This window comes from Polypterus senegalus, chromosome 1 (assembly GCF_016835505.1).
Source record: "Polypterus senegalus isolate Bchr_013 chromosome 1, ASM1683550v1, whole genome shotgun sequence".
NCBI classification, from domain to species: domain Eukaryota; kingdom Metazoa; phylum Chordata; class Cladistia; order Polypteriformes; family Polypteridae; genus Polypterus; species Polypterus senegalus.
Window position 1 is genome coordinate 1,971,619 of NC_053154.1, and position 25,885 is coordinate 1,997,503.

The 25,885-nt window shown below is 38.5% G+C and overlaps 1 protein-coding gene across 1 annotated transcript in view; it reads left to right on the forward strand.

Moving 5' to 3' along the window:
• The window catches only part of LOC120521162, a 200,575-nt gene that overhangs the window by 1,001 nt on the left and 173,689 nt on the right, over positions 1 to 25,885 (forward strand). The window lies entirely within an intron of this gene.

A 25,885-nucleotide genomic window follows, 5' to 3' on the forward strand; every position in this document is an offset into this window, starting at 1 on the left:
GAACTTTGACCAACGACAGGAGACCATTCACATCCTTTTCTCAGTGGTTTGTTAAGCTAATAGTTAAGCTGCTGCACTAATTTATTTTCCATATCCTTCTTAAATGTGGTCCAGGTGTCTGTTTCAGCTTATGTCTTGCTAGTTTCTTCCAGAGTCCCACAACTCTTTGTGTAAAGAAGTCCTTCCTGTCTTCAGTCCTCAATGCACTTTTCTCGTTTGATGTGTTTAAATGTTTTAATTATTCCTTCAGTATGCAAGTCACACTTCAGTCCTTCCTTGACTTTTCCTAATTTGCTGCACTGCAGATGTCCATGAGGCTGTAACTTCACAATTCTGTTGAGAAAATGCAGTTGATGATATTTCTCATGGTATAAACACACAATCTAGAGCTGTGTTACCGTCACAAGTGACACCATTGATCATTGGTACCCAGAAGTGACTCGCTGTCTCTCTCCTCCGCCTTGAACTCGACGGCTTTTGCAAATCCTTTTCACCTCTGAGAATCCAGCCTGACTGCCAATGTCAAGGTTATTGTGTGTCACCTCCCAAATGTCAGTTGTTGTCTGACTCTCCTCCAGACGACTACACGATAATCACAGGAAGCTATCACTAATAATCACTTCTGTTTTTAGTTCATGTAATAAAACATCATAGGCGAATATGAAGGTTAGCAGGGCTCTAGTGTTGTCAGTTTGCTAAAAGAAGCACAAACTAAATACACGAGGAGCTGCACGACCGTCACTTACCTTTCACTGAGCAGGAGTAAAGCAGAATTACTCTAAACTTGGGAAGTTTCAGCTTCTCCTTCAATGGCGGCACCTGCGCATTTCTACTCGGGTGAAGAGCCCTGGTGTAGTCCTGGAGTTTGCACTGATATACATTTTGCTGTGTTAACTCCTGACTATATTCAGTTTATATACTTTAAAAGTTTTAATGTTTTTACACTTTCTCTGAATACTTCCACTTGTTATCACAGTATTAAAACACTTGGCTTTTAGAAACTGCTTAATGAGAAATGTCACATTGGTAAATTAGAGAAGTTTGTATCTAAAAAGATCTACATTTATACTGTGTTGTTAGTAAAAGTTCTCTTTTTTTCTGTCCTCTTTTGTAAAAAGCACCTTGAAATTGACTCCTAGATTTGTTACGAATGAATATAAAAGTTTTGAGTTTCATGTATCTGACAGCGTGGAGCTCTAAATCTTTGCTTGTTGTTCTGAAAAGCAGGCTGTGATTCCACTATGAGGCGATGGTGGTTTTTTTCTGTTAGCTCACCAACTATTGGTTAGATAAAAATGAAGTAAGAAAATAAACATTTTTTAAAAATGAATGATTCGCTCCCTTATTAAATGTCTTTTTTGGAACGGTTGTCCTAAATCCTCTTTCATTTGTCAAATGCCCTCCTTCTCCTCATTTTAAACTGTTAAGATCTGCTTGTGCCCCGCACGCTGACTGTTGGTGGTTTTCTTGATTTACCTTTGACATGGTGGGTCTGCAGTCCCGTTTTCTGCAAATTAAAGGTGAATAATGAAATGGATGAATGAAAGATTAAATCATTCAGGACCCTGCAGCTTATCGAACGGTGAAATCCATAACAATGGCACTTTAAATATTACGCAGTGCAGTGACGGTGCGGCTGCTTACATTTAACAACACTCTTCATCTATTGTCCCTGCTGGCTCCATAGCCAGATGAGGATTGGCTGTTGATGTTGCTTCATTTGCATACAGCACAGACCACACAGTAAATGTGGATCCTGAAATGTTTCTAGATATTTTTTTTAATTAATTTTGTATACTTTTATACATGATAATTAAAAAAGAAAGCAATCTGCCCTGATGCAGCCCGAGTGTATTTTACTGGGTGGCTCATCAGGCAATGTCTGATTTAACTTCATACAAGATTAAACATATGAACTGTGCCACTAACAAGCCAGCCAGTGTGCTTACAGTCAAGACTGGGCCTTGAATGCGACATGTCACAATTGTGCCTCAATTTGTCAGGAACTGCCAGTCCAAGTATGAACTCAGACCAAATCCAATATGCTGTAATCGCACGGTCATCAGCAGGCTCTGCTTACTCCTGACTTGGCCCAGATGTGAGGTGTAATGGCTATGGATTACAAAATATCTGAATTAGAAAAGGCTGACCTCGGCCCAGATACCGGCTCGTGAATGTGTGCCGAACTGAATCTCTGCTGCCAGCGCCAGAGCAGAACCCGAATCGGGCCAAATGTAGCAGGCTAGGTGGATAAGATAAGCAAATAAACATTTTAAAAAATAAAATGTTCACTCTCTTATTAAACATATTTTTATAAATAGTTGTCCTACCTTCTCTTTAATATGTAGAACAACCCTAAACCTCATTATTGTTGTGTCCTTATTTGCATTGGATGTCTTGTTGCACTCCTGGTGTCTGCAACCTCAAAGATGGTGGATGTGACTTTCTGACATTGTCAGACCTTTTCACATCTTGACCCCAGCAGCACTTGTGCTCTTTCGTGTTCCACTTTGTGTCCAGCGTAGGTGATGTGATTTAAGCTCACTAACCTCAGACTCTTCAGTGATTTAAGATTGTTCAGCTGTGCTAATTAACTCTTTTAATTAACTGTCAATGTGTGTGTAGGTCAGGGTGGTGAAGCTTTAGGGCCCATCCACACCTAAGCGTTTTTCTAGTGTTTTATCACAAGACCAGAATGCTCCTAAACCACTTGACAAGTTAATTGCCATTATTTTCAATGACTCTGTTCAAAGTTTTGTTATCACTGACACCATTCATAGCAACATGTGGTTTAGAACATTTTGGCACACAGCAGTTTTCAACCATTTGCAGACAAACGCTGATTCCTTTGAAATCAAAGGTAACACTTATAAAATGCTGGCAAAAGAAAAGAAAAGAGCATTTGGGGAGCAAATGTACAGGAAGTCAATGTCTCTTCCTGGATGAAGCTGCTCATTGACACAAACAAAATATTCTGATGTCGTGCACTCAGGCGCATTAAGGGACACAGCTTACAATCAAGTGACAAGAATTCAACACGCGACTTAGTTATATATTTAGTAAGTTTTAATTGGGTTAAGTGTTAGTGCAAATGTTTTAACAAATAGGCAGAGTGGCACAGTGGAGCTCCTCTTCTTAGTACCACTTAGTAAAAGTGATTTGCATGTTCCTGTGCAGTTATTGATCGGCAGTATCGAGCAAGTTGTTCTGAGCCTTTTTTAACACTGAATACTTAAAATGTGTCAGCAAAACATTTCAATTAAGAAAATACATTTAGTCTTTAAAGGTACATAACATCCATCTCCATTTTCCATTCCAAATCTGACCCCGCAGGTGAACACTGGCCGCTGTGCCACCAGATCACCCATGTCAAACTGTCTTTATCAAATAGCTGGATTAAGACTAAATAGATATTTTATGAATAGGTTCCTATTATAAGATTGCACACATCACTGCACACTCTTTATTGATTGGCTGTGCGACTGAGCACTGAAAACAATCGGCTCACCGTCCTCCTTTGCTTTTTGCTTTACACCCAGTTCTGCTGCAATAATCACTGGCTCCCGGTGACCCAAAAAATGAGCAGACTAATTAGATTCTGACAGTACATGCAGGATAACATGTATATGAACTCAAAGTGTGTTCAGTTCTTTAAGTTGATCACCCTTTAAATTAAAAATCCTTCCTCACTAGCAGTTAACAGATGACCAGATCACACACATACACAGTGTTGCAGCAGCAGACTGTTTGAAAAATAACACAATTATTTCTCCCAACACTCACACACTCACATGACTACTTACGTCCTGGATCCCAGAATTTTCACATCTGACATGGATGGCAGTATTAACATCATAATCAAAATTATTCTGGAAACACAACAATCACCTCACAATACGACAACATCTCACAGCTACAAAATGGAAGTGGTATTAATCATATTTTGCCTGCAAAACGCTTCTTTGTAAATGATGGAAAAACGTTTGAAAAACCCCTTTGAACACCTTAATGGCACCTGCAAAACACCCAAAGATGTCTGAGAAATGCTTACCAAAAGCCATTAAAAAGTTTGAAAATCACTAAACAAATGCTGGAAAATTATAACACCTAAGTGTGAATAGGTCTAGCTGATTTCTTTCACTTCATACTGTTAGTAATAACACTTCACAAATGGTTCTGGACTTCGGAAAAGAGACCTGCGAACTTTAAGTAAGGAATAAGAGGAGCGCAAAGTTAGGAGAAAAGACAAAGAAAAGTAACGTTAACCTCCTAGAAAGACAAAAAGCAGGCAGTTGAAAGGGACAACAGTGCAGGAGGTTAAAGGGAAAAGGTGTAAAATAGCTGTAGCAGTTCTGTAATCTCATTTCTTTGGCTAAAATTATTTAGTTTTACCTTTTAAGTTAAAAAATTTAATTTTAATTAAATAACAAAAAAACAAAAAGTAAAGGCAATTTTAGTTATTCTAAATCATATTTTAATAATGAGGCTAGTGCAATGCAAGCCCTGTTGGATGTTGGACTTTTTAGATGAGAGTTACATCTGCAGGAGTTGCCAGCTGATCCAACACCTCAAGCTCAGGGTCGCTGAACTGGAGGAGGAGTTGGCTGGCCTGCATTGTAATAGAGAATTGGTGGACCTGGCCCAGGAGTCCTTTAGAGAAATATTGTGTACCCCTAAGGTGGCAAGGGAGGAGATTCCAGACCAGACAGGTAGAGATTGGTGGGTCATGGTCACAAGGCCCATGGTATAAGGTGCACTCTGTCTGGGGGCATCAACTCCAGAATTAGAAGTGTCAAACCGTTTTTAGGCCCTTGTGGAGGTGGACAGTTCTCTGATGATTCTGAGATGGTAGGCAGGGATGAGGAGCCCCAACGGGCACCTCAAAACCAGTCCCTGGAAAGAGAAAGGTAGCGATAGTTGGGGTCTCAGCCATTAGGGGATTGAAGCACAGGTTTCCTCCAGAGAGTCTCGCACGGTGAGTTGCCGTCCAGGTGCACAGGTGGGAGACCTCACTGGAAGGGTGGATAGTCTGTTGGCCAGAGCAGGGGTGGATCCAGATGTCATTGTCCATGTTGGAACAAATGACATACATAAGGGTAGTCTGTCAGTTCTGCAATCCAAATTCAAAGAGTTAGGTGCCAAGCTGATTAGCAGAACTGACAAGGTGTTCTTCTCCGAAGTTCTGCCTGTGCCACGTGCCAGTCCAAGGAAGGATTAGAAGGCTTAACAAGTGGTTCAAATCTTGGTGCATGGTAGAAAGGTGTAGGTTTATGGGGCATCTGGACTCCTTTTGGAACAGATGGGATGGGTTACATCTGAACTGGACGGGCAACCGAGTGTGCCAGGGAGGGAGTTATGAGTAGGTTAGTGAGGATTGTTTAAACTAGGGAATGGGAGAGGCCAGGGAGTTTAGGACAGACCAGATTTAGAACTATGGAGGAGCAAACAACAGTGTAGAAATAAACATGCATAGTAATGTAAATTCTAACCCAAAGTTTAAGTGCAAAAGTAAAATGAGTAACACGTTAAAATTGCTTCATGTAATGTTTGAACTATCAAAAATAAAATAAGTAAGTTGGATTTGTAAGTGGAGGAGCATATTTATGATAGTATAGCAATAACAAAAACCAGGCTAAATAACAAAGAGGGATGAGTGTAACATAGAGGGAAACACATTATTAGGAAGGATAGACAGAACAGAAAAGGAGATGCGGCTGCTGTTTATGTCAAAGAGAATTTTAATGCAAATCCTCTTCAGGTTGGACGAAGAGCCCCATCTTATAGAGGAAATGTGGCTTTTGCCTAGAAAGCATGTAAATAGTAACGATTTGAGATGTAACAAGATTTAAGCTTTGAACTGAACTTTTCTTAACATTATTTATTTCTTTTTTTTTGCTATTTTAATTTTCTTTTTTGTGTGAACTGCTTTACTTTGAAACTTAACTAAACTTTTAAAAACAAAGATATTTTGTCTGTGGAATCATATAGGGTATAGAGGGTAGAGGATTGAAACATAATATAATACAAATCTCAGTGTTTTGTAAGAGTGTGGTTGCAAGGACTAAAATTGTTAAAGTTGAACTTTGATAGGGCAAATTTTGAGCAGATGCTGGCAAAGTCTAAGGAGGATACACTGGGATAAGGTTTTAAATGTGGAGACAGTCAAGGAGCAGTGGAACAGGTTTAAAAATGTTGTACATGTAATGCAGGACAGATACAGACCTACACTTGGAATTAATAGGAAACTAAAAAAAAACTCACAGTGGATTAATAAAGATTTAAAAAGAAATTGCAAAGGAAAAACAGACAAATAAGGCATATAAGACTAATGACTGTATAGTGGGGAAACCATTAAGAAGGATATCAGGGAGGCTAAAAGACAGTTGGAGAGGAATATAGCAGATAAAGGCGAAAAGACCCCAAGAGATTGTTTGAGTGTTTTAGTAGTAAAAGAACAGTCAAGGAGGAGGTGAAGTATGTCTAGAAATAGTAAAGGGAATTAAAAGATACAGATAGTGAAATAGCAGATGCCCTAAACTTACATTTTTCTGAGGTCTTTACAAGTGAGCAAGTGGATAACCTCAGAGCAGTAACAGGACTACTAAGGGAGGTACTGAGGGATTTAGAAATTGTAGAGGAGAAGTGCTGCTCCAGATTAAATACCTGGGAGTAGATTCATACCTGGTAGCATGGATCGTGGACTATCTTACAGACAGACCTGCAGTATGCCTCGGGAACTGCAGGTCTGACATTGTGGTCAGCAGCACAGGAGCGCCGCAGGGGACTGGACTTTCTCCAGTCCTGCTCAGCTAACATACATTGGACTTGCAATACAACTCAGAGTCCTGCCACATGCAAAAAATTCCCTGACAACACTGCTATGGTGGGCTGCATCAGGAGTGGGCAGGAGGAGGAGTATAGGAACCTAATCAAGGACTTTGTTAAATGGTGCGACTCAAAGCACCTACACCTGAACACCAGCAAAACCAAAGAGCTGGTGGTGGATTTTAGGAAGACCAGGCTCCTCATGGACCCCGTGATCATCAGAGGTGACTGTGCAGAGGGTACTGAACCTATAAATACCTGGGAGTGCAGCTGGATGATAAATTGGACTGGACTGCCAATACTGATCACTGATGATCTGTGTAAGAGAGGACAGAGCCGACTATACTTCCTTAGAAGGCTGATGTCCTTCAACATCTGCAATAAGATGCTGCAGATGTTCTATCAGACGGTGTGGCGGCGCCTCTTCTACTGCTGGTGGTGTGCTGGGGAGGCAGCATAAAGAAGGACTCCTCACGCATGGACAAACTGAGTGAGGAGGGCAGGCTCTATTATAGGCACAGAGCTGGACAGTTTGACATCTTTCGTGGCAGAGCGCGGCGCTGAGCAGATTCCTGTCAATCATGGAGAATCCATGGCATCCACTGAACAGGATCATCTCCAGACAGAGGAGCAGCTTCAGTGACAGACTGCTGTCACCATCCTGCTCCACTGACAGACTGAGTAGACCCCACACTATGTGACTCTTCAATTCCACCGGGGTAAAGCGTTAACATTATACAAAAGTTATTGTCAGTTATACCTGCATTGTTATCACTCTTTAATTTAATATTGTTTTTTATATCAGTGTGCTGCTGCTGGAGTATGGGAATTTCACCTTGGGATTTAAAGTGTCTGTCTGTCTGTCTGTCTGTCTGTCTGTCTGTCTGTCTGTCAGTCTCTGTCTGTCTGTCTGTCTGTCTATCTATCATCTATCTATCTATCATCTATCTATCTATCTATCTATCTATCTATCTATCTATCTATCTATCTATCTATCTATCTATCTATCTATCTATCTATCTATCTATCTATCTATCTATCTATCTATCTATCTATCTATCTATCTATCTAGGCTGAAATCAAACAAATCACCAGGACCAGATAATATTTACCACAAGTTATGAAGGAAGCTAGAGTACAGATATAAACCCTTGACACATATTTTAGGAAGTCACTGTACACTGGAGAGATTCCAAAGGACTGGAAAATGGCAAATATTATCCTGTTATATAAAGAGGATGACTGTGCAAATCCAATCAGCTATAGACCAGTAAGCATAATTTGCATCAAAGGAAAATTAATGGAAGGAATTATTAAAGGATAGGATTAAGCAGCACATGTCAAGTACAGGGTTTTTTTCTGAACAGTCATCATGGGTTCAGAAGAGGGAGATCATGTTCTACTAACATGCTGGAATTCTATGAGAAGCAAAAAAAAGGATATGATCCTTAGCTCAGATGGTGCGCTGTTTTAATCGAATCTGCATCTCCAAATTACAGCTTTGCTCATGTGGATCACCAAGGTAAGAAAGGCGGCGGTTTAGCAAACATTTACTCGAGCCGGTTAAAGTGTAAAGATGTCAGGTTTGGCAAATTCAGGTCTTTTGAGTATCTTGCCGTTGTTATTCATGGAGTTTCTCAGTTTCTAGTATTATCCGTGTATAGACCTCTTAAATACAATCGCCTTTTGTTAAAAAATTTCTCAGACTTGGTGTCAATTGTAATTACGAGACTATGACACGCCTCCTAATTAGTCGGTGACTTTAACTTTCATATTGATAATCAGTGTGACCCAAAAGTAAAAGAATTCATGAACCTCCCGGACTCCTTTTTATTTGAGATGCTCATTAATCCCGCCCACACATAAAACGGGGCATTTAAAAGACTTTAGGGTTACTAAAGGGCTAAAAGTTGATGTAAAGAGGATTGGATTTTTGGCTTTAGACCATTTTTTTTTTTACTATTTAATATAAAAAATAATGATAGAAAATATTACTTTAAACAAAGAAAATTTTTAATTTTATCAAAGCTTCAAAAAATTTCCCAAAAATTCCCAAAAAACCAGTCTGTTTTTTGTGCTAATAAATAGTGAGGATAATGGAAAAGTAAGATGGAAAATTTTTAATTTTTATGGTGAGAGTTTCCGGTTTACATAGCAGAAAATCAACCCGTGGGGTATTGCTGTATTTTTTAATCAAAAAAATTTAAGGTTTTTAGAAATAATATAGTACATCTCCCCAGTACTGGGAAACCCCTTAAACCCAGTAGTCCATTTTAAACAAATTAAATTCTTTCACCAGGATAGATTTACCTGATTTTATAAACTAATTTCTCAACTGGACCCTTTCCAACCTCTCCTTGACTCAATACCAACAAAAGGGTTTTTTAAAAAATATCAAGGGGTTTTTTGGTAATATTCTTGACATAGTAAAATTAATTATTAGATCTGGGGGCTTCCCAGACTGTCTTAAGACTGCTGTAAATTTAAACCCCCTTTAAAAAACAAATTTACCCCCCAAAACTTTTTAAAAAAATTTTTGAACCCTCTCTAACCCCCTTTCAATAAAATTCTAGAGAAGGCAACATTATGAAAATTAAATGACCACCTCCCAAAAAACCTGCTATTCTTGATAAATTTAGTCGGGGTTTTTGAAAAAACACAGACAGAAAATTTTTAAAAAAATTATAGGGGAATGCAGACAGAGGCCATTTATCTTTTTCATCCCTTTTGATCTGAGGGGTTTCATTTGACACCAATTTTATCAAACCTTTGAAATCGCCTTAGTCAATGGGTGGGCCCTCTGGGAGGGGTTTTAATTGGGTTTTAATCCTACCTGGCGGGGAGAAAATTTTTGTGAGTTGTGGTAATCAAATCAAAAACACATGATATTCCGGGGAAAGGTGTTCCACAAGGCTCTATCCTGGTCCTCTGCTCATCAATCTACATGCTTCCGTTTGGGCAAAATTATCTCAGGTTACAAAACGGACACCCCAAAAGCTGGGGTGTACTTATCAATAGCACCTGATGACCCCCACCCCTTGATTCACTAACACAATGTCTTTCGGGTTTTGAATGGATGAATAGGGAATTTTCTCAAACTAAATAAAAAAACGGAAAATTTTGGGGATTGGCAATAATGGATATAATGAGGTTATTTGAAATAAAAATTGATGCATTAGGATTAAAAGTCAAGATGGAGGTAAAAATTTAGGGGTAACTAACCTGATAAAAATCAATATTAACCCTTTTTACTAGGACATCCCTTTTTTCCCAAAGAAATATAGCAAAAATTAGACCCCTTTTTTAAACTGCAAGATGCTGGAGAAAATTTAAACCACACTTTTTTTTTTCAGTCGACTAGATTACTGTAACCCCTCCCCCCCAACCCCCCAAAAAACCCTAAATCACTTGCAACGGGCAGAAAAGCAGCTGCTAGAATTTAACTAGGAAAAAGAAAAAACTGAACAATTTTCCCGGGTTTTATGTCACATTTTTTACCTGTGTCTTTTAGAATTGACTATGTACCCTTTTATTTGGGTTTTTAAAGCCTTTAAATCCTCCATCTTATATATCAGAATGTCCCGACACCTTAAATTCCAAATTAACCTTAGATCTTTTTAAAAGAGGTCTGCTTAGAATTCCCAAAAGCAAAATTAAAAAAAAGTGGTGAGGGGGCAATGCCTTCTGCTCTAATGCATCTAAAATTTGGAATTGCCTGCCCAAAAGAAAAGGGGCCCCTAATTTTCAGTGGGGCACTTTAAAAACTGCCCAAAAAAAATTTCTTTAACATGGCTTTTCTCATAGCTTCATCTTAGTTTTTTTCCCCCGGATGCTCCCCATATTCAATTAATTATCATTATTATTCATGGTATTTTATTCAAAAACCATTCTGACCCCCTTCTTTCTTTTTTCCGGTTTTTTGGGGGGGCACCTGCGCCACCACCACCCCCTCAAACAACCCCGGGTGTCCCCCCCATTGATGGATTAAAAGGGCCCGAAGTCCACATGACCCCACTAAGTCCTTCCATGAGAACCATGAATACACAGGGTTTTTCAATGATTGGGGGTCATTGATGTTAGGTAGGGAAAACCCAGGGGAGGGCTTGCCCGGTGGTTTGTGGCCCCTTGGGAGATTTTTTTTTTTTTTCTGTCCCTTCCCCGGCCATTGGACCCACTTTTTATTTTAGAAAATTTGTGTTCTTTATTTAATTATTTATTTTTTATTTTTTTTTTTTTCATCAGTAAAACACTTTGGGGCTACGTTGTTTGTAAAAAAATGTGTTTAAAAATAAATGTTGTTGTTGTTGATCAAAGAGGAGCAGGTGATATTATTTATCTTGACTTTTTAAAAAAATGGGGGATAAGGTTTCCAATGGGGAAAACCAATTAACATATGCTAAAATTTTTTCCCAGTTAACACCAGGCCACTACTGTTTTGATTTTGGGTTTAAAAAATTTTTGTGTGTTTTAGATTTGAAAGAACTTTGGAAAAATTTGGGGTTGTATTAAATTAGGTTAATCCAATTGGGAGGAGAATATGGAACACCACTTTTCTAAAGGAAAAAATAAGAAGGAAAATGAAATCAAAACCAAGGGTGTACTAAAAAAGACCTTTTCCAATCTTGGGGGGGCTGTCTTTTTTTGCTTTAGCTTTTTCACCTTTTTTTCCATTTTCTTGCTTTCCCCCCAAAAAGGGGGCCCGCCATGAATAAGTTTAAAATTTTTCAGAGATGGGACCAGTCCCCATAAAATGCAGGTTTTTAAAAACCCGACCTTTAAGTTTTTATTAATTTAGATTTTGACCATTGTTTTACTCTAACATTTCTTTTTTGGTATTGGCTAATCCCAGTAATCTTCTAGGGGGAAAGTTGGCCAAAATGTTTTGCCTCTCAGATGATACTGAGTGTTAAAGAACCCTTTTTACAACCCCGCGAAAGTGGCCCCCCGTTTTTTTTAAAACACATCTCTGACCCGAAAATGGACAGGTTGCTTCCCGGTGTTACCTTGATGCTGCCCACATCCCTCTGTCCACCTGTGAAATTTGGGGTTATGATTTTAGGGTTTGACAGTTAAGATTCTTGCCTCTGAGGGTGATGATGGGAAAAGGGTTTTATACCTTTAAGAATGGTAAAGGGCACTTGCCTTTGTTTTGTTTTTGCCCCCGCCCATACAGCACTGGAATCTTTTTTTGGCATTCAAAAAATTCTGTCAGTTGATGGTTTTAATGTATGCATAAAACGATTCATACTCTTTTATTGGGAAACCCCTAGAAAAACCCTTCTCCAACCAAACAGCTTCAACCCCCTTCCCCCCCCGCTCTGCCCAATTTTGTTTGATCTGACATTAATTGCCCAAAAATTTTTTCCCATTTTTAAATTTTTTTTTTTTTCTGTGTGTCACAAATCTTCCTTCAAAAATAAATTTTTTCCTTTTTCCTCCCAAAATATTTTGCATCTTCTCTCTAATTAAATTTTTTTTGATTTTTAAATTTGAATCAAAAAAAGTCCATACAGGAAATTTTTTAAACTTAAAACAAAATTCAACCCAAAAAGAAAAGTGGAGAGCTAACAAGCAAAGCAAATCTTTAAAAAGTAGCAAGGAAGGGGAAAAAATATCCATTTTCCCCCCAAAAAAAAGTTTTTTTTTAAAATGAAATTTCATCCCATATTTAAAAAAAGTTTTAAACAGACCCCTTTAAATGAGAATTTGATTTTTCTAATTTTTTAAAAAGTATACAACATCAATTATCCACTGACTTAAAATTGGTAGGGGGGGATTCTTCCAGTTGAGGGAAAAATAAATCTACATGTTAGAGGAAAGAAAAGATTTATGTTTTGTTTATACTTTAATTTTTAAACCCCTCCCGGGGCCCACCAAACACAACATTAATGGGTTTGGGGGTGATTGTAACCAAGGTTTTTGGACTTTAAGAAGAATTTAAATGAGAGCAGGTCATTCAGTCCAACAAATTTCACCATTCCTATCAACTTAATTCTACTAAAACACGTTAAATTTTGAAAATTCTAAAGTCCACTTTACCAAATTTCTTGGGGGCTTTTTCCAAGTGTCTGTGGTTCTTGTAAAGAAAAACTTCCCCAATGTTTGTTTTGAATTTTCCCCAAAAAGTTTTCCCAAATGTGTTTCCCGTGGGTTTTTGATGAACTTATTTTAAAATACAAGTCTCAATCCACTGGGCCAATTCCCCTTTATAATTTTTAAAACCCCCTTTAATCATGTCTCCTCTTAATCTTTTTTTGGGAAACTGTGGCTCAGCCCCCTTTTTAAACTTTTCATAACTCACCCCCCGTAGCCCTAAATCAGCCCCCTTTCTGGGCCTTTCTTGTGCTGTTTTGTCCTTTTTTGACCAGAACTGCATTTTAACACACTGGTGAGACCTCATCTGGGAAAAAAGTTTGAGAACCTTTCCCGGGCTTGTACCCCCACATCAAGGGTATATAACCTGACATTCTGTTAGTCTTTTTCATGGCTTCTCAAAAACAATGGGGAAGTGGGGAAACGTTCCACTATGACTCCCAAACCTTCCCATAAGGGTGGACCAGATCTCCAAAATTTTGGTTTTTTTTCCCATTTAATCTTTTTTAAATTTTGACATTAAGTTTCATCTGCCACAAATCTGCCCAAAACCTGTCTGCTATCCAAATCCTTCTGTGATTATATAACGGTTCCAAATTTTCGCTAATCCACCTTTTCTTGGTTTTCAACCAAAAATTTAACCAAATTTTTTCCTTTATATTGCCAAAATTTATAGAATTTTAAAAAGCGCCCCCAAAACTGCCCCCGTTTGGGCACCAATTTATCATCGGGGCCCCGGGTTTTTGAGGTTCCTCCAAAATCACCCCTTTCTTCCTGTGTCTGAGCCAATTCTGCCCCCTCTAAAAACATCACCCTGAACTCCCACTTTCTTGGGCAAAAATTTAACAAACATGGACATGATTTGGTGAAGCAGTAAACATCACTGAAAAATAAAAATAGTGTGGACTGGCCAGGGATTGGTTCTCGTTCCAGTTTTTCATGTTGGGACAGCTTCTGTCCACAATAACCTTGAGTTGTTGAAAAAGGGTTTATGGAGGGCATGTTTTATAGGGTTTTTTTACTTTAAGAAAATACCAGCCCCACATGAGAAATTAGAATTCGGCGTTTAGCCTGCAAACGAAAAATATTTTTCCCCGAAATTTTTAAAGAAAAATATGTATAGTTAATGATAAACCCGTTCACATCCATAGATTGATATATTTCCCTAAAGTATTTTTTCAAAAATTTTTGGTTTTCTTCTTTTGGGGAAAAATCAAATCAAATTTTTCAGCTGCCCATGGTGGCAGGACATTCATTTAAAAAAAAGTTTTTGGGTTTCAAAAATAAAAAAATTTTACCAAAAAAGGAATTTTAAAGATCAATCAAGGGTCCCGTTGATTTTTTATAAAACCCCCCCACTGAAATTTTTTAAAAAAGCTCCTTTAAAAAAATAAAAAAAAGGGTTTTCCCTTAAGCATTCAGCTCCCGGTATAATTCAGCATTGCGATCTAAAACAACTGGCTGGCCTTGAGAGAATGTCCGGGAAGACTGGCCTCACCCGGGGACATCCAGGTTTCAAAAAGCACCAACTGCTGTTAAAAAACAACCCCCCATGGGTGGGAAAAATAGAAAATGGCCATTTATAACCCAAGGGTTTTTTCTCTGTAGTTAATAAACCAATCGAACCCGCCCGGCCCAACCACCCTTCTACTGAAGTCTTTTGGGAATTCCCCCCACTTTTGGGAACAAAATTAAAAACTCTAAATAATTCAGCTAACAAAAAACATCTTTTTATCTCCTTTTTCCCACTCCATCCAATTCCTTTTCCAAGTTCCCCACCAGTCACATCTGTTTTTTAAGAGAGGGACCACTTTTTTCCCCAGCACACCTTTTTTTTAAAACCCCGCCTTCATGCCATAATCCCGGCTTTTACAACAATAATAAACTCATCCCCACACTGGCTCTGTGCTTCCACTTTTTTAAAACATTTCTGTAACCCCAATGTTAATAAAAAATCGGTCGATGCTGGCGTCTTTAAAAATTTCCCCTTTTTTTCAAACTTACCTTTTCCCGTCAAAAACTCTTTAAACGTGTTGTATCCCAACTCACCCAATTAATTAACCACTAATAATTTGATGGAACCCTTTTGTGGTGTCAGGGCACAGCACAGCTGTGAAACTGCTCCACACGGGTAACCAATGATTTGTTATGGCAGAGACTCCCGGGGCAAACCAGCATATTAATTCCCATTAGACCCCCAAGTCAGACATGACATTCTACTAACCAGAATGGAGAACATGTTTTTCTCAAATGCCCTCCAGGGGGTTCAAGTCCCATCTGACTGATAGACAAGAGTTTGGGTTTGTCTTGGCAACAGCAGATCCAGCTCAGTGCCAGTCACACAAGGGGGCTCCTCCCAAGGGGGTCTGTCCTGGCCCTCTTCTCTTCTGTATTTATAAGGGTTCCCCCTTTGGGCCCTATTATTCATATTTTGGACCGGGGTTTTTTTATGCAATGATACCCAACCCCCCACTTCAAAAGAAAGTGGGGAAATTCATCAGAGCTTTTCCGGGGGGCCAACCCCTTAGTAAAAATTTAAAAACCCGGGTGGAGCAGAACTCTTTAAAATTAAATTCAAAAAAAACTAAAATTCCCTTAAAAATTTGGGGCCAAATGAAAAAATAAAAAATCCTTTCCCCCGTCCCATCTTGGGGGTGATTCACCAGACCTGCCTCACTGTAAAAAAAATTTTGGGGTCATTTTTTATTCCTCCCTTTTTTTAAATGACATACATAAGGTAGTCTGTCAGTTCTGCAATCCAAATTCAAAGAGGTGTCAAGCTGATTAGCAGAACTGACAAGGTGTTCTTCTCCGAAGTTCTGCCTGTGCCACGCGCCAGTCCAAGGAAGATTTGAAGGCTTAACGAGTGGTTCAAATCTTGGTGCATGGTAGAAAGGTGTAGGTTTATGGGGCATCTGGACTCCTTTTGGAACAGATGGGATGGGTTACATCTGAACTGGAAGGGCACCGATGTGTCAGGGAGGGGATTATGAGTAGGTTAGTCGAGGATTGTTTAAACTAGGGAATGGGAGAGGCCAGGGAGTTTAGGACAGACCAGATTTAGAAATATGGAGGAGCAAACAACAGTGTAGAAATAAACATGCATAGTAATGTAAATTCTAACCCAAAGTTTAAGTGCAAAAGTAAAATGAGTAACACGTTAAAATTGCTTCATGTAATGTTTGAACTATCAAAAATAAAATAAGTAAGTTGGATTTGTAAGTGGAGGAGCATATTTATGATAGTATAGCAATAACAAAAACCTGGCTAAATGACAAAGATGGGATGAGTGTAACATAGAGGGATACACATTATTAGGAAGGATAGACAGAACAGAAAAGGAGGTGGGGTTGCTGTTTATGTCAAAGAGAATTTTAATGCAAATCCTCTTCAGGTTGGACGAAGAGCCCCATCTTAATGAGGAAATGTGGCTTTTGCCTAGAAAGCACATGTAAATAGTAACGATTTGAGATGTAACAAGATTTAAGCTTTGAACTGAACTTTTCTTAACATTATTTTTTTCTTTTTTGCTATTTTAATTTTCTTTTTTGTGTGAACTGTTTACTTTGAAACTTAACTAAACTTTTTTAAAATTCAAAGATATTTTGTCTGTGGGAATCATATAGGGTATAGAGGTGATTGAAACATAATATAATAAAAATCTCAGTGTTTTGTAAGAGTGTGGTTGCAAGGACTAAAATTGTTAAGTTGAACTTTGATAGGGCAAATTTTGAGCAGATGCGGCAAAGTCTAAGGAGGATACACTGGGATAAGGTTTTAAATGTGGAGACAGTCGAGGAGCAGTGGAACAGGTTTAAAATGTTGTACATGTAATGCAGGACAGATACAGACCTACATTTGGAATTAATAGGAAACTAAAAAAAACTCCACAGTGGATTAATAAAGATTTAAAAAAGAAATTGCAAAGGAAAAAACAGACAAATAAGGCATATAAGACTAATGACTGTATAGTGGGGAAACCATTAAGAAGGATATCAGGGAGGCTAAAAGACAGTTGGTGAGGAATATAGCAGATAAGGCGAAAGAAGACCCCAAGAGATTGTTTGAGTGTTTTAGTAGTAAAAGAACAGTCAAGGAGGAGGTGAAGTATGTCTGAAATAGTAAAGGGGAATTAAAAGATACAGTGAAATAGCAGATGCCCTAAACTTACATTTTTCTGAGGTGTTTACAAGTGAACAAGTGGATAACCTCAGAGCAGTAACAGGGACTACTAAGGAGGTACTGAGGGATTTGGAAATTATAGAGGGAGAAGAGCTGTGATGATTAAATACCTGGGAGTAGATTCATACCTGGTGTCATGGATCGTGGACTATCTTACAGACAGACCTCAGTATGTGCGTCTCGGGAACTGCAGGTCTGACATGGTGGTCAGCAGCACAGGAGCGCCGCAGGGGACTGGACTTTCTCTGGTCCTGTTCAGCCAACATACATCAGACTTCCAATACAACTCAGAGTCCTGCCACATGCAAAAATTCACTGACAACACTGCTATGGTGGGCTGCATCAGGAGTGGGCAGGAGGAGGAGTATAGGAACCTAATCAAGGATTTTGTTAAATGGTGCGACTCAAAGCACCTACACCTGAACACCAGCAAAACCAAGGAGCTGGTGGTGGATTTTAGGAGGACCAGGCCCCTCATGGACCCCGTGATCATCAGAGGTGACTGTGCAGAAGGTACAGACCTATAAATACCTGGGAGTGCAGCTGGATGATAAACTGGACTGGACTGCCAATACTGATGATCTGTGTAAGAGAGGACAGAGCCGACTATACTTCATTAGAAAGCTGGCGTCCTTCAACATCTGCAATAAGATGCTGCAGATGTTCTATCAGACAGTTGTGGCGCCTCTTCTACGCGGTGGTGTGCTGGGGAGGCAGCATAAAGAAGAGGGACAAACTGATGAGGAAGGCAGGCTCTATTATAGGCACAGAGCTGGACAGTTTGACATCCGTGGCAGAGCGACGGGCGCTGAGCAGACTCCTGTCAATCATGGAGAATCCATGGCATCCACTGAACAGGATCATCTCCAGACAGAGGAGTGTCTTCAGTGACAGACTGCTGTCACCATCCTGCTCCACTGACAGACTGAGTAGACCCCACACTATGTGACTCTTCAATTCCACCCGGGGGGTAAACGTTAACATTATACAAAGTTATTGTCTGTTATACCTGCATTGTTATCACTCTTTAATTTAATATTGTTTTTTATATCAGTGTGCTGCTGCTGGAGTATGGGAATTTCACCTTGGGATTAATAAAGTGTCTGTCTGTCTGTCTGTCTGTCTGTCTGTCTGTCTGTCTGTCTGTCTGTCTGTCTGTCTGTCTGTCTGTCTATCTATCTGTCTATCTATCTATCTATCTATCTATCTATCTATCTATCTATCTATCTATCTATCTATCTATCTATCTATCTATCTATCTATCTATCTATCTATCTATCTATCTAGGCTGAAATCAAACAAATCACCAGGACCAGATAATATTTACCACAGAGTTCTTAAGGAGGCTAGCGAGTACAGATATAAACCCTTGACACATATTTTAGGAAGTCACTGCGCACTGGAGAGATTCCAAAGGACTGGAAAATGGCAAATATTATCCTGTTATATAAAGAGGATGACTGTGCAAATCCAATCAGCTATAGACCAGTAAGCATAATTTGCATCAAAGGAAAATTAATGGAAGGAATTATTAAGGATATGATTAAGCAGCACATGTCAAGTACAGGGTTTTTTTCTGAACAGTCATCATGGGTTCAGAAGAGGGAGATCATGTTCTACTAACATGCTGGAATTCTATGAGGAAGCAACAAAAGGATATGATCCTTAGCTCCGATGGTGCGGCTGTTTTAATCGAATCTGCATCTCCAAATTACAGCTTTGCCCATGTGGATCACCAAGGTAAGAAAGGCGGCGGTTTAGCAAACATTTACTCGAGCCGGTTAAAGTGTAAAGATGTCAGGTTTGGCAAATTCAAGTCTTTTGAGTATCTTGCCGTTGTTATTCATGGAGTTTCTCAGTTTCTAGTATTATCCGTGTATAGACCTCTTAAATACAATACGTCTTTATTTAAAAAATTCTCAGACTTGGTGTCAATTGTAATTACGAACTGTGACACGCTCCTAATAGTCGGTGACTTTAACTTTCATATTGATAATCAGTGTGACCCAAAAGTAAAAGAATTCATGAACCTCCTGGACTCTTTTGATTTGAGATGCTCATTAATCAGCCTACACATAAAGCAGGTCATACATTAGACTTAGTGATTACTAAAGGACTAAAAGTTGATGTAAAGTAGGTCATTGATATTGGTCTATCAGACCATTTTCTTTTACTATTTAATATAGAAATAATGATAGAAAATATTCACGAGAAGCATATTGTTAAAAAAAGCTTCTTTAATTCATCAGCAGCTTCAAAATTTACAAACATTCTAAGAAACCAGTCCATTTATAGTGCTAACTACAATAGTGAGGATAATGGAAATAGTAAGATGGAAAATTTTAATATTATGGTGAGACCTGCTGCTGACATAGTAGACATCAACCTGTGAGGGTATTGCTGTATTTTTCAATCAAAAAATTAATGATATTAGAAATAATACAGTACATCTCCCCAGTACTGAACCACTTAAACCCCTAGTACTCCATTTTAAACAAATGTAATTCTTTCACTAGGATAGATTTACCTGATTTATATAAAATAATTTCTCAACTGAGACCCTCCACCTGCGTCCTTGACCCGATACCAACAAGGTTTTTCAAAGAAGTATCAGGCGTGCTAATTGATAATATTCTTGACATAGTAAATTTGTCATTAGATATGGGGGTCTTCCCAGACTGTCTTAAGACTGCTGTAGTTAAACCCCTACTCAAGAAACATAATCTTGACTCCTCTGCTTTTGAAAATTTTAGACCCATCTCTAACCTGCCTTTCTTAAGTAAAATTCTAGAGAAGGCAGTCATTATGCAGTTAAATGACCACCTCAATAAACCTGCTATTCTTGATAAATTTCAGTCGGGTTTTAGAACAAATCACAGCACAGAAACTGCACTCGTTAAAGTAGTAAATGACTTGTGGGTAAATGCAGACAGAGGCCATTTATCTGTTCTCATCCTCTTGAGATCTGAGTAGTGCATTTGACACCATTGATCACAATATTCTTAGAAATCGCCTTAGTCAATGGTTGGGCCTCTCTGGCAGTGTCTTAAATTGGTTTCAATCCTACCTGGCAGGTAGACAATTCTTTTTTAGTTGTGGTAATCACATCTCAAAGACACCTGATATTCTATATGGTGTTCCACAAGGCTCTATCCTGGTCTGCTGCTCTTCTCAATCTACATGCTTCCGTTAGGTCAGATTATCTCAGGGCATAACGTGAGCTACCACAGCTATGCTGATGACACACAGCTGTACTTATCAATAGCACCTGATGACCCCGACTCTCTTGATTCACTAACACAATGTCTTTCTTGTGTTTCTGAATGGATGAATAGTAATTTTCTCAAACTAAATAAAAAAAAAACTGAAATTTTAGTGATTGGCAATAATGGATATAATGAGGTTATTAGAAATAAACTTGATGCATTAGGATTAAAAGTCAAGATGGAGGTAAAGAATTTAGGGATAAATATTGACTCTGACCTGAATTTTAAATCACATATTAATCATATTACTAGGACATCATTTTTCCACTTAAGAAACATAGCAAAAGTTAGACCCCTTATAACATTGCAAGATGCTGAGAAATTAATCCACACTTTTGTTTTCAGTCAACTAGATTACTGTAACGCACTCCTCTCAGGACTAACCAAAAAAAACATAAATCGATTGCAACAAGTGCAGAATGGAGCTGCTAGAATCTTAACTAGGAAAAGAAAATCTGAACACATTTCTCCAGGTTTGATGTCACTACACTGGTTACCTGTGTCATTCAGGATTGACTTTAAAATACTGCTGATGGTTTACAAAGCCTTAAATAATCTCGCTCCATCTTATATATCAGAATGTCTGACACCTTAAATTCCAAATCGTAACCTTAGATCTTCAAATGAGTGTCTGCTTAGAATTCCAAGAGCTAAACTTAAAAGAAGTGGTGAGGCGGGCAGGCGGCCTTCTGCTGCTATGCATCTAAAATTTGGAATAACCTCCCAATAGGAATTCACCAGGCTAATACAGTGGAGCACTTTAAAAAACTGCTAAAAAAATTACTTTAACATGGCTTTCTCATAGCTTCATCTTAGTTCATTCCTGATGCTCCCTATATTCAATTAATTATCATTATTATTCATGGTATTCATATTCAAAATCCATTCTGACCCCTACTCTCTCTTCTGTTCTTTTCTGGTTTTCTGTGGTGGCGACCTGCGCCACCACCACCTAATCAAAGCACCGTGATGTCCCTACATTGATGGATTAAAGGCCAGAAGTCTCATCAAGTCCTTCCATGAGAACCATGAATAAATACACAGGGTACAATGATTGTGGTCATTGATGTTAGGTAGAAAGCCTAGAGAGGGCTTGTCAGGTGGTCCCGTGGCCTCTTGCAGATTTTATTTTTTTTTTTTTTTTTCTGTCCTTCCTGGCCATTGGACCTTACTTTTATTTTATGTTAATTAGTGTTCTCTTATTTTAATTATTTATCTTTTATTTTTCTCTTTCTTCATCATGTAAAGCACTTTGAGCTACGTTGTTTGTATGAAAATGTGCTATAGAAATAAATGTTGTTGTTGTTGATCAAAGAGGAGCAGGTGATATTATTTATCTTGACTTTCAGAAAACATGTGATAAGGTGCCACATGAGAGGAAGCCATTATCTAACATATGCTAATATTTTGCTAGTTAACACAGGCTCACTACTGTTGTGATTTTGTCAGTTGATAAAATGTGGTTATGTGTCACTCAAGATTCAGAAAGAACTTTGGAATATTTGAGCCAGGTGTATTAAATTAGGCTGGTAATCTCAATTGGATGGAGAATATGGAACACCGTTTGTTCTAAAAGGAAATAAATAAGAAGATAATTATGAAATCAAAACCAGATGTGTACTGAAAAAAGCCCTATCCAATCTGGGAGGCTGTGCTGTTTGCTTTAGCTTGCACTTTTTGTCCATTTTCTGTCAGTCTTTCCTCCTAAAGAAGGTCTGATATGAATAAGTTTGATGATCTGCAGAGATGGGACTCAGTCCTATATATGCAAGTCTCAAGTTCAGACCTTTAAGTTTCTTATCATTTTGATCATTGACTTTTGTTTTTACTCTAACATTCTCTTTCCTATGGTATAATGGCTAATCCCAGTAATCTCTCTAGGAATGTTAGCGCACTGTCTGCCTCTCAGATGATACTGAGTGTTAACGACCTTCTGCAGCAGCAGAAAGTGGCTCTCGTTTTTCTTGAAGAAACACATCTCTGACCTGAAGATGGACAGTGTGCTGCTTCCAGGTGTTACCTTGATGCTGCCACATCCTCTGTGTCCACCTGTGAAATTGGTGTTATGATTTTAGTTAGACAGTTAAGATTCTTGCCTTTGAGGGTGAAGATGGTGAAAGGTTTTGATACTCTTTTGTTGAACTAGGCGACAGGACACTTGCCTTTGCTTGATTTATGCACCCACGCCATACAGCACTGGAATCTTTTCTGACATTGCTAAAAACATTCTGTCAGTTGATGGTTTTGAATGTATCGCATAAATCGATTCATACTCTTTCATTGAACCACTAGATAAAGCTCCTTCTCTAATTAATCAGCTTCTCAAATCCACTTCTACTGCTCTGCCCAATTTTGTTTGATCTGACATTCGTTGATTCGTTTCAACTCCTTTAACCCATTTGCTGAATTTTCTCTTTTTTTCTGTGTGTCACAAATCTTCCTTCAGAATAGGTTATACCTTTATCTCTAAAATACTAGCATCTTACTCTCTAATTTAATTTTTTTATAGATTTTAATTAGAAGCAAAAAATGTCCATACAGTGAAGTCAAACTTAACAAAGCAAAATTCAACCCAAGAGAAAGAGAGAAGAGCTAACAAGCAAAGCAAATCTTTAAAAGCAGCAAGGAAGGAAAAGTATCCATTTCCCCAAAATAAAAGCTTTTTGTAAAATGTTATTAATTTCATCTTACCATATTTAAAAAACAGTTTTAAACAGATCCTCTAAGTGAGAATTAGATTTTTTCTAATTTCAAGTAGTATACAACATCAATTACCCACTGACTTAAAATTGGTAGGGTGGGATTCTTCCAGTTGAGTAAGATAAATCTACATGTTAGTAGTGATGTAAATGATATTATGTTTTGTTTATACTTCTCCACTTTAAGCCCCTCCAGGAGCCCACCAAACACAGCTGTTAATGGGTTAGGAGTGATTGTGACACCAAGGCTTTAGAACTTTAGAAGAATCTAAATGAGAGCAGGTCATTCAGTCCAACAAATTTCACCATTCCTATCCACTTAATTCTACTAAAAAAACATCAAGTCAAGTTTTGAAACTCTCTAAAGTCCACTGTCTACCACACTACTTGGTCTCTTATTCCAAGTGTCTATCATTCTTTGTGTAAAGAAAAACTTCCTAATGTTTGTGTGAAATTTCCCTTCACAAGTTTCCAACTGTGTCCCCGTGTTCTTGATGAACTTATTTTAAAATACAAGTCTCAATCCACTGGACTAATTCCCTTCATAATTTTAAACCCTTCAATCATGTCTCCTCTTAATCTTCTTTTGCTTAAACTGTAAAGGCTCAGCTCTTTTAATCTTTCCTCATAACTCACCCCCTGTAGCCCTCAATCAGCCTAGTCGCTCTTCTCTGGACCTTCTCTTGTGCTGCTATGTCCTTTTTTTAGACCAGAACTGCACGCTATAACACACTGGTGAGACCTCATCTGGAGTACAAAGTTTGAGAAGAACCTCCTGTGACTTGTACTCCACACATCAAGGCGCTATATAACCTGACATTCTGTTAGTCTTCTTAATGGCTTCTCAACACTGTCGGGAAAGTCGATAGCGTAGAATCCACTATGACTCCTAAATCCTTCTCATAAGGTGGACTCAGATCTCCAATTGTGTATTCAAACTTAACATTTTTACTTCCTATGTGTAATACTTTACATTTACTGACATTAAGTTTCATCTGCCACAAATCTGCCCAAGCCTGTCTGCTCTCCAAGTCCTTCTGTGATGATATAACGGATTCCAAATTTTCTGCTAATCCACCTATCTTGGTATCATCTGCAAATTTAACCAGCTTGTTCCTTATATTGCTATCTAAATGATTTATAGATATTAAAAATAGCAGCGGCCCCAACACTGCCCCCTGCTGGTCACCACTCTTATCATCGGCCAGTTCTGATGAGGTTCCTCACACCATCACCCTCTGCTTCCTGTGTCTGACCAATTCTGCACCCATCTAAAAACATCACCCTGAACTCCCACTTCTTTTAGTCAAAATCTGAACAAACATGGACATGATTTAGTGAAGCAGTAAACATCACTGATATAAAAATAGTGTGGACTGGCCAGTGTGATTGGTTCTCAGTTCCAGTTTGGTTCATGTTGGGACAGCTTCTGTCCACCATAACCTTGAGTTGTTGAAAAGGTTGATGGAGGGCATGTTTTATAGTTCTTTCACTTTAAGAAAATACCAGCACACATGCTGAAAATTAGAATTCACACACGTTCAGCCTCAGTTTCATAACATGAATAGATATTTTCTCCTCTGTATCTTATAATAGAAGAATATGTATAGTTAATGCATAAATTCAGTTCACATCTATATATATATTTCCATAAAGTATTTATTGCAAAATTATTCATTTTTCTTCTTTTGGGAAAGATCAAATCAAATATTCAGCTGCTCATGGTGGCAGGACATTCATTTAAAATAAGTTTTTCAGTTACAAAAATAAAAATTTCACCAAATAAATGTGAATTTCAAAGATCAATCAAGTGGTCCACGTTGATTTTTTATAAAACTCCCATTGATATTTAGATAAAACAGCTCCTTTAAAACATAAGGAGGTTTCCGTTAAGCATTCAGCTCCCTGGTATAATTCAGAATTGCGATCTCTGAAAGCAGCTGGCTGACGCCTTGAGAGAATGTCACGTAAGACTGGCCTCACCGGGCACATCCAGGCTTACAGAGAAGCACTAACTGCTGCTAAGAACACCCACTATGGCAGAATAATAGAAAGTGGCCATGATAACCCAAGGGTTTTGTTCTCTGTAGTTAATAAACTACTCGAACCTGCATCTGGCCCAACTACCTCTTCTACTGAAGTCTGTGAGGAATTCCTCCACTTTTCCGTAACAAAATTAAAGATCTAAATAATTCAACTAACATAAATACATCATCTGTTTATATCTCTCCCTGTTTTCCCACTCCATCCAGCTCCTTCTCTAAGTTCTCACCAGTCACATCTGCTTTGTAAGATGAGGCCGACTACTTGTACTGGACCCCATCCCCAGCACACTACTTTAAATCCTGCCTTCATGCCATAATCCCGACTGTTACAACAATAATAAACTCATCCCTTGACACTGGCTCTGTGCTTCTCACTTTTAAAATCGCTTCTGTAACCCCAATGTTAAAAAAGTCTGGTCTTGATGCTGACAATCTTAACAATTTCCGGCCTATTTCCCACTTACCTTTCCTGTCAAAAGCTCTTGAGCGTGTTGTAGCCTCCCAGCTCACCAATTAATTAACCACTAATAATTTGATGGAACCCTTTCAGTCGGGTTTCAGGGCACAGCACAGCTGTGAAACTGCTCTGCTACGGGTAACCAATGATTTGCTTATGGCAGCAGACTCTGGACAAACCAGCATATTAATTCTATTAGACCTCAGTGCAGCATTTGACACTGTCAGACATGACATTCTACTGTCCAGAATGGAGAACATGCTGGGTATCTCTGGCACTGCCCTCCAGTGGTTCAAGTCCTATCTGACTGATAGGCAA